Raw genomic sequence first — 7,893 nt, forward strand, 5'->3', positions numbered from 1 at the left:
TAATCAGCTACATATATATTACTCATTTGACATCCACTATGTGTTATGTGGCAGTTTTTATTAAATGTATTTAAACTTCGTTTGTTAAATGTACATGACTTATCTTCTTGAGACAGTAAATCCTCTGAGTACAGACCATGCATTCTCCCTCTTTGTTCACCTGATGCCTGGCCAGTGTCCTTCCTATACATAATATATACTAAAAATTATTTGTTCATCATGATGATGTTTTTGTTATTTAGGAATGAAACTTAGGCTAGGAGTAAACTTTCAAACTTTTTTTTTACACACAATTATTCTGGTAGGAAGAAAAAATCCTCTATGTCTCTAGAAAGAGGTATTTTCATAAAAAAATCTACTAAAAAAAAATCTACTCAAGTTTTTGGTGGGGGTTGGGTCATAGCCTTTGGTACATGGTTCTGCCTTGCTGCCTTGTTACTTCTTAATGTCTTTGCTCTCTATCTCAACAGCATACCCTTTCCATTGCTCTGCTATGACATCAAACAGAAGAAAGCTGACAGCCCCAACCAGAGGGTTTATGTAACTTATATCAAAATAAAATCACATTTTAAAAAATGCTGCTGTGACTAACTACCCTGAAACCAAATATTTGGAAGTTTTGATTTGCTTGACTTATTTTGCTTAATTAACATCTGGTCCTAGCTTAGCATTATTCCTGCTAAACTACCAGTAACCAAAGGAGAAGGAAGAAAGCCTAAAAACAGAAAAAGACAGTAGGCAGTCATGATAGCTTAGACTCTGAAAATAAACTAGAACATGAACTGAAAAATGAAAGGCATGTGGGAAAGAAATAATTAGGACAGAATCATCTCTTGGAAGTAAATACTTAACAGAGAGCCATTACCAAAGAGCATCAAGTCAAAATCAAATGGGGGTATGAATGGATGTTGGAAAGCTCCAGGAAGGAATATCATTTTGTTCAACTTACTGATGGGTAGGTCTTCCTAAAATACCTCCTACCAAGCCTGTAACTAGAATTAGGCAGCATTCATCTGTTTTTACATGGAATAACATGAGGAAGTTTGCCTTTGACTACTCCTCTAAAATTTGGTTCTTACAGAGTTTATCTATAAACCTTTGGCCTGACATTTTTGCTTAGGCCAAGTCTCTAAGCAGTTTCTGAGTCCCTCATGACGTCAGCAGTCTTTTTTTTTTTTTTTTTTTTTAAGGTTTATTTAGTAGAGGGAGAGAGAGTGAGCACAAGAATGCACAAGCAGGGGGAGTGGTAGAGGAAGAGAGATTCTCCAGCACACTCCCTGCTGAACACAGAGCCCAACTCAGGGCTTCATCCCATGACACTGAGGTCATGACCTGAGCCAAATATCAAGAGTCAGATGTTAACAGACTGAGTCATTCAGGTGCTCCCATCAGCAGTCTTAATAAACACAATAACCTATCTAAAGATTTTCTAGATATTCTCCAGTTTGATAAAGAACTCCTTGGGGGGGGGGGGGGAAGGGGGACTCCCAAACATTCCCAGAGATGCCCTTTTTCCTTCTACTTGAGATCTTCTTATACCTAGCTGTCTCTGGGATAATTGAATATATGACCTCTAAGAGTTCCCAAACCTTTCATTTAGTTCTTTATATCTTAAATAAAGTCACTATCTGCTTTGAAAATTTAAGCCAAGAATAGGCAACTAATGGTAGATGTGCCACTGAAGTGTATTTTTTATCTCCTTTGTCCAATCATTCTGCTTCCTTTTTTTTTTTTTTTTTATCTCTTGTTCCTTTTTCTGCTTGTGATTTTATTTTGTTCTCTCTCCCAGTTCTATCTTTCCTCAGATATATTTAGGGTCCTTGGTGGCAGCCAGGGCCAAATGCTGTTGATTTAAGCACTGATCTTCTTAGATATATAGGTGTATATTAGATAACTTCTTGAGAGTTCTCCTGAGATTCTCTAGGGCTGTGGTTATTTACCATATCTTGATTATGGCCCATTTATGCTTATATTTTGATTAGATTCTCTGGACTCAATTTCATCAACATAGCTAACATTTATGGAATATTCAATACATATATCAGATCCTATGCTAAGTGGTTTATCTCTAATTCTCACAGCAACTCAGTGAGGTAGGTATATTCCCACTTGGCAAAGGAGAGAAAAGGCATAGAGAAGTTAAATGCCTTGCCCAATATGTCACTAATAAGTGATGGAGCTGGGATGTGATTCCATATCTGTAATCTCCATACAACCACTGTGGTAGAAAATGTGATGCTGATATATAGTAGGAAGAAGACTGAGCAATTTTTAAGTTCATTACATGATAACTGCCACCAGGGCTGGGCATAATTATGAAGTCAACCTCCTTGACATAAGGTTTAAAACTTGATCCTTCTCATGGAAAGGGTGGACATTTCTTAGATCTATGCTACCTATCTATGCGCCAGCCTTCCAAACTTGTTTCCCTGTGCCTCTATACTTTTGCACATGTTGTACTCTTTTCTAGGGAATACTCTTCCTAATATTCTCTAATGTCCACCAATTCTTAAAGTCTATTGAAGTATCAACACTTTTGGAAAATCTTTGGGGACACTGTGTCCCTCCTTTCTCCAATCTTTTCTTGGCTGAGATGCTTGGCCTTTCTCTGGGCTCCAGTAGCATCCCTAAGTATAATTATTACATCCTATTGTGATCACTGGTTTTTCTTTTGCTCTAGATTATATGCTACTTGAAGGCAAGCATGGAGCAAGTACTCTAAACATTGTATGAATTGAATCAAATCGAATTCCTGGGGATCCCTGGGTGGCTCAGTGGTTTAGTGCCTGCCTTCAGCCCAGGGCGTGATCCTGGAGTCCCGGGGATCGGGTCCCACGTTGGGCTCCCTGCATTGAGCCTGTTCCTTTCTCTGCCTGTGTCTCTGCCTCTCTCTCTCTCTCTGTGTGTCTCTCATGAATAAATAAATAAAATCTTTAAAAAAATCGAATTCCTGAGCTTTAATATTATCATATTGTTTCTTCATTTACATTTTGGGCACTATTTTAAATTTTGTAATGAAAGACTGTCTGATATAGGCATCTCAAGTATTAATTTAGTTGGAGAGGACTAGGAAACCATATTGGTAGAAGAGTAATCTACCCCATTTTAAACCAAATCAACAAGCCATTATAGATTCAATTAATCTATGAAAGAAGACAAAGTAGTATATAGAACCAATTGAAGTCAGGAAGTTGTTGCTAAACTTCCAGGAATAAGGTGACAAACTGAACTCTAAGTTTACAGATCATTTCCTGGAGAGCAATGAGGTGTTAAATTGAATGATATTAGGGTACTTGTTCTTGCTGAGTCATCCATGCCTTCGGCAGAATCTTCTTTTTGGTGGGCACAGCATGAAGACACAGCTAAGCAATAGATTATTGGTGCATAAAGAAGAAGATACTGGGCTTAAAACAACGTTTTAACCAAAACTCCTTCTCCTAAAAGTTTTTTTGTTTTGTTTTGTTTTGTTCCTCAAATATTAAAATCTTCAAAAGCAATGGCCTGGAGTGAATAGGTCATGGAAATGGGGTATGGAATTGGCCATGGAATTAGGGGTAGGCTGGAGGGTTGAGTGCAACTGTGTGTTCAGCTTTTGTAATCTATCAAAGAGCATTACTGAATGTGTCAGACATAATGCTAAAGGCTGAGAAATAAGCATCATGCTAAAGGAGTTTGTAGTCAAGAGGCGACTGCATTCCATAATAGGGGAAAGAATAAAGTGTCATTACAGGAGTTTCAAAGAGGAAACTAATATTTGGTCTTCATGGAAGCAGTGATGTTGGAACCATGTCTGAGAGACTGAATATGATCTCAATAGGCAGATAAAGGGCCATTCTGGGCAGAGGGAATGGCGCACAAAAAGCTAGAAAGAAGTCTCAGAAGAAGTTGGTGAGGTTAGGGCCATATGTAGTTTGGTGAGGCTACAAATAGGTAATGTGTGATGACAAGGAAAGGTAGCAGAAGGAGAGAGAGGGAAGCAGCAGGACACAAGGTGAGAGAAATAGACTGGGGCCATATTTTAAAAGGTTTTAAATACTGTAGTAAGGAACTTGGCCTTGTTCCTGAAGGCAATAGGGAATCATGGAGCTTTTAAGCAGTGATGTAAGATGATTTATTATAACTGTTGCATTCTTGGCACTGTCTTCTATAGTTGCTTTATAATATGCCTCAGTTTGCTCAAACTTTGGTGCGTACTTTCTCATTAGTTCTCAAAGAAGATTTTGTCAAGAGAAAAAAACTACAGAGAACTGGAAGGACTGGGACCCTGTAATTTGGTAGGAGACCCAAAGTAGGGCTCCCTGCCTCTTTGTGCCTTTGGGAAACTTTCCAAATCAGACAGTTAGGTGTCTGCCTTCAGTTCAGGTTATGATCCTGGGATCCTGGGATGGACCCTGGAGACAGAGACTGAGCAGGGAGCCTGCTTCTCCCTCTCTCTCTCTCTCTCTCTGGCTCCCCCTGCTTATATTCTCTTGCTCTCTCTAATAAATAAAATCTTTAAAAATATAAAAATAAAAACCCAGTTATATTTTGATTAAATCTATCCCAATCCATGTAAGATTGGAAAGATAACATTTCCCCCAAAGAAAATCAGATTTGACACTATGAAAATTGTATGTGAAAATAATGATCTGTATATTTTAGCTGGAGGAAACAAGTTAAAGGGGAAAAATAGCAATTCTCGTTTTTAAGTGTCATGTACTTGGAAGTTGGAGCTTATAATCTGAATACCCATGAGAAACCCTCAATAAAAGAAAGTCCAACTTGGCCACTAAACTAAAAAAATTAAAATAACCAGCCCTGTGCTGAAGTGCTTTGTTGTACCTGCCCCCACTATGCTCACCCATGTTCACGGGATAGCACTAGGACTGCTGCTAATTCATTCTCCTTAGGCAGGTGAAACCAGGTAAAGACAACCACCCCTGTTTCACACCTGCCTCGAGATAATGGAAAGAAAAACACACCTTCACCAAGCAGATAAACTTCTTTTTGGAGATGAGTTTCCTCTCCACCCGTGAAATTAGGCTGACACTAGTACCATAAAGGCTCCTTGCTTCCTTACCCCTTTAAACAAAGGTTGAAAATGATAGGCATGCTGTAGGCATTGCATCCTTCCAGCCTCTTGGCTCAGGCATCATAGAAGACAAAAGACAAAAGGTACTAGAAAGAGGGTGTTAAAAGAAGATTCAAACTACACTCTTAAGGAAAAACTAATCCTGCCCCAGGGATGTAGTTTAGCATATGTAATTGAACTGTTTCAATAACTAGTTTCTTAAACAGATTCTTTTTACCAAGAAATAAAACTCATGCATAAACTGCAACACATGGGCATACTTAACATACATTATTGACATCATATGTTTACTAAAGATTCCTATGGGTACTGTCCCAGAGAAAATTCTATTAGAAGTTAATCCTTAAATGATTCCTGCAAACTTCAAACAATTACCTATAAGATAAAAGAAAATAGATTTTTCAGTAACTTTTTTTGCTTATTTTACACCACTACTCTGGTCATTCCTTTCCAGTGCTAATCTTCTGCTTTGTAGCCTCTGTTTTCCTTTCCTCCACCTATCAACCTCAGAAACCTTTATATTCCTTTAAGAAATAATCACATTTCAATTTCTGGTACTGCCCACCTCCTCCCATCTCATTTGCTGCCTCTCTGCCCTGGATATATTTAGATTTGAATGGAGAACTTCATTGGGTGGATAACCATTAGCTCTTGAAAGTTTGTACCTAAGAATAGATGACCTTTTTATTCACGTGCTCATTTTAATAACAAGATCATATCACTCTGGAAGTTAAAAAAAAAAACACTGGTAAATATGTAGATTGTCTTTCATGCCAAAGAACCTACTTTTTGAGACCTTTGACTGCAGTGTAATTTTGTATTCATTTAATTTTAGAAATCACCATTGTTCTCTGTTAGTGATGAGGCAGAAAGCTATACATCTCCCCCTTGTGGTTTCTGTTAGTATTTGCCTTTCAATGTCCAATTTCTTCCAGTTCCAGTCATTCCCAACAAAATACTATTAACATGATCTTCCTAAACCACAACTCTGATATCACTCTCTTGCTCAAACTGCCAGTGGCTCACTATCCCCTGTAGGATAAAAATCCAACTCCTTGGCATGGTCCACCTGAAATTCCTATGCTAAAATTCTCTTTTTGAAATCCTATACATACTTCAAGGCCCAAATTCCTCTTTCCCAATCTGCACCTGGAAGCAGTCTCTCCATTTTGTGCTCTTAAACCACAATCTACCAATAATTATAGGTATTTATGCTCATCTTATCTCTCACACTCTATGATGAGTCTCTGGAGAACAGGGAGCGACAATGTCTTTTTCATCTTCCTGTTGTCCACACAGTTCCTTGAGCAGCGAAGGCCTCAACAAATATCTATAGAATTGAATAAAATAGCTACAGCGGTTAGTAAAATTAAAAGTCAGCATTAGGTTTTAAAAACAGAGGACACATTTCAAAATGGATCAAGAGACAGAATTGTATGGACCAGCCTTGTCCAGCAGAAATACAAGCTACTTGGGTAATTTAACATTTTCTAGTAGCCAGATTCAAAAAAACAGACGAACTTAATTTTAATAATATATTTTTATTTAGCCGATTATTTTAACATGTAATCAATATAAAAATTACTGATGTGGGACGCCTGGGTGGCTCAGCCGTTGAGCGCCTGCCTTTGGCCCAGGGTGTCATCTTAGAGTCTGGGGATCGGATCCCACATTGGGCTTCCTGCAGGGAGCCTGCTTCTTTCTGCCTGTCTCTACCCCTCTCTCTTTGTGTCTCTCATGAGTAAATAAAATCTTTAAAAAAAAATTACTTATGAAATACTTGGCATTTTTTTTTTAATCCTGTCTTCTCAATCTAGTGTGTAGAATGTACTGACAATACATCTCGGTTCAAATTCACCACATGTGGCTACTGGCTACTCTATTAAAAAGAAGTTAAGCCCAGGATAGGAACCAAGTCCTAGTCCTGGGGGACTGCTAGCAGTTTTGTTACCACAGATAAGACCTTACCCATTTATTTCTTGGTTCCCTCATCTGAAAAGGGGAGACATTTTTCTTACCATTGTTACAGGGTTGGAAAGGCACACAATCAGAAGCTGAAATGAGGACACTTTGGAAGGTCGAAAATGTCATACAGTGGAAGGCATGGTAATTATTCCAAGAATAGAGTGAACTTTGAAAATAGTTATTCATCTCTTCTTTAAAGATCCTGGATCCCAAGTCTCATAGGCTCCCTGATTTCTTCCGACTTAACTCCATAGGGCAGGGTTCAGGGAGGATGCTGACGCTCCCGCTAAACACCTCCGCTGGAGTAGCTGGGTGGGATGAAGACAGGTTGTTCAGAAGCACAGATTTTGGATACCCGTATTCAGGTTAATGATGTTACTGTGACAAGCTCCTTCAATACGAAGGAAAAGGAGAAGGCAGGGATCCAACCACGAGCATTTTCAGCCCCGCAGCATCGACCTCGCCCTGTTCTATCGGCGTAGTGTGTGCACGTTTTGTGACAAAGAAACACGTTTCCCACCGCTAATGGGATAAACCACAGTCACTTATTTATTAACATTTTACGCGTTCTTTTTAGGAGCTTTAGGAGATTCTCTGCAGAGCTCTAAGTGCCTCTTCCCCGACGCTTGGGTTGTTGCTTATTCACCTGCTGAGAGCTGATTTATCGCTCTCCCCGGTATGGAAAGGCGTTTAGGTTATTATCATTTCGGCTTTACGTGTGGAGCAAGCCGAAGCAGCGAGAAACGACTCCCCATCGTGCGTGCCGCGGCTCGACTCAGGCCGGCGCGGGTTAGAACTCGGCGAGCCCCGCCTCGGGTTCCCGCCCCAGGGCGCGCGGCCCCGCCCCCTCCCTCCGT

At 39.5% G+C, this 7,893-nt stretch overlaps 1 protein-coding gene across 1 annotated transcript in view; it reads right to left on the reverse strand.

Annotated features, from left to right (window-relative positions):
• SPTB (spectrin beta, erythrocytic) overlaps positions 1-7,870 on the reverse strand; it is a 146,364-nt gene extending 138,494 nt beyond the window's left edge. Inside the window, exon 1 of the mRNA XM_072838917.1 lies at positions 7,090-7,870. The gene's annotated coding sequence lies outside the window, so the exon portion shown is untranslated. The remainder of the gene's footprint in view (positions 1-7,089) is intronic.
• Between the last annotated feature and the right edge of the window lie 23 nt (positions 7,871-7,893).

Source organism: Canis lupus, chromosome 9 (genome assembly GCF_048164855.1).
Source record: "Canis lupus baileyi chromosome 9, mCanLup2.hap1, whole genome shotgun sequence".
NCBI classification, from domain to species: Eukaryota; Metazoa; Chordata; class Mammalia; order Carnivora; family Canidae; genus Canis; species Canis lupus.